We start from the raw sequence: 2,353 nt of genomic DNA, 5'->3' as shown, positions 1-2,353 counted from the left end.
AAAAAAAAAAGGATTATTTCAGGCAAAGTCAGTTTTCTTTTTTTTTTTTTAAGATTTATTTATTTTTAGACCAAGGGGGAACGGGCGGGGGGGGGGGAGGGGCAAAGGGAGAGGAAGAGAAATCCTCAAGCAGACTCCCTGCTAAGTGGGAAGCCTGATTAAGGGCTCAATCCCAAAACCCTGAGATTATGACCTGAGCCAAAATCAAGAGGCAGACGCCCAGCTGACTGAGCCACCCAGGCGCCGCAGCCACTTTCCTTTGGGGGAAGGGCAGGATTCTGTCATGCAGATTAACTCACTAGTGTTGATAAGGATATTTCAAATGGGTTCCAAATTCCATTCCTGAAGGAGGCTAGAACTTCAATTAGGTTAGGTATTTTTTTTTTAAGATTTTATTTATTTGACACAGAGAGACACAGCAAGAGAGGGAATACAAGCAGGGGGAGTGGGAGAGGGAGAAGCAGGCTTCCCACCGAGCAGGGAGCCCGACACGGGGCTCGATCCCAGGACTCTGGGATCATGACCCGAGCTAAAGGCAGATGCTTAACGACTGAGCCACCCAGGCGCCCCCAATTAGGTTAGGTATTAAGTCTTGGGCTACTGGCATGGAGATTAGTACAGGTGACTCCATTTGGGGCCTGTTGTTTCTTTTTAACAACTTAATATTTGTAAATAATATGTACTGCTATTACAAATTTTGCATACCAAAATTTTGACCTCATATTATGGTAGTGGAAGATTTAGCCAGTTTGTGCACACCTCTCCCATTTTCCTTACCCTTTCATCCCAATATAGTTTGGTCACAATTTTAGATTAAATCAGTCAATATTGCATTATGACTAGATAACTAGCGTTCACAGCCGAGCCAAGTAACATGTCCATAATTATATGGTCTTTCTCTTAAAACCATTTGTTTCTCCTAGTATCTTTTTTCATTTGTCTATAGATTTATCACCTTATTTTGGTCATTTTATGGTTTTAACAACACAATACGACATGTGCAGAAGCTGTCTATTCATTTTCTTTGATGCAGGCCTGGCATTGGGATTGATGACTGATGGCCAGCTGAACTGTTCTTTCCACAATGGCTTTAAGGTTCTTGGAGGAGATATTGTGAGCAATCTCTGTACAGTAAGATTTGTTGCAGATTTGCAGCACTTCAAGCTGCTTGACAGTGTGGACGAGGAAGTCCCGGAGGCCACTGGGCAGCATGTGCTTTGTTTTCTTGTTGCTCCTGTAACCAGTGTTGGGCATCAAGATCTGGCCCTTGAATCTTCTACCTCTGGGTTCCCACCAGCTGTGCTTGATTTTGATCTATCACTAACTGGTGCCAGATGGTCCTCTTTTTAACAACCTTGGGCTTCACCAGAGTGAAGTAGGAGATGGCTGCCACCTCCGCAGGCAGCGCCAAGGAAGAGCTAGATTTATTACCTTTAAAAAAAAATGCTCCAACAGATTTATCACCCACACCTATTAATAATTTTTCATATTCTCAAACACAGTTGCAGATCCATTTCCTCTCTGGAGCCATCATTCTGCAGACCTAGTACAATTCCCTGAGCTCCCATACAGACTTGGTACTCTCCACGCCAGGGCTGAGCTGTCATCCTGTGACTTCCCTTTGGTGCTTTCTTGGGCTGGATCCCTGTTTCCTGGACATCATGTCTTTCTTTTTTGTGGTTTACTCCCTCATTTTGCTAAAGTGTATCATCCAGCAACTTCTTCAGAAAAGGTACAAGTGAGGTAAACTTTTTGATTAATTTGTCTGAACGTGTCTTTATTCTACTCTAGATGCTCAGTGGCCCCTACATTTCTCCCCAAGGTATACCCAGTTCTGTAGTATGTTCGTCCCCTGAAGTCTGAGCACCTCCAGGTCAGAAGACCCTAAAATGGCCTTCTTGCTCAACTGTTTTCTAGACCATTTTAGGCTGGGAGAACTGATCTTTTCAGTTTTCAAGTCTCTACCCTTTTAGCATATAAGGAAATTCATGCCTCATAGTTACATACTTTTTATTTTTATTATTATATCCTTAGGCGTTTTCTATCCAAGGACATAGATTGGGATGAGGAGAGGCAGAAGTCATAAGTGAAAACTCAACTGCCTGAAATTGACCCTCCTTGGGAGTTTGGCAGTTTTCCAAGATGAGGAATGTCGGGTAGTATTCTCTCAGGCTGCCATCTGTCCAGCTGTTGGTGTCTCACCTCACTATGGGCTACCCGTTGTGGTGCAAGGCTCACATGCCATAACACCTGACCCTGAAGAATAAGGATTGGTTAACCTCAGAGAGAGGGATGAATTGTCCATGAGAAATTCAATACCATTTTTTCCTAAAAGGAGCCAAAGCAATTTAAT

Source organism: Callorhinus ursinus, unplaced genomic scaffold (genome assembly GCF_003265705.2).
Source record: "Callorhinus ursinus isolate GAN/ISIS: 27379988/994484 unplaced genomic scaffold, GSC_fseal_2.0 scaffold6, whole genome shotgun sequence".
Taxonomy (NCBI): domain Eukaryota; kingdom Metazoa; phylum Chordata; class Mammalia; order Carnivora; family Otariidae; genus Callorhinus; species Callorhinus ursinus.
Note: the sequence above shows the minus strand (reverse complement) of the source record.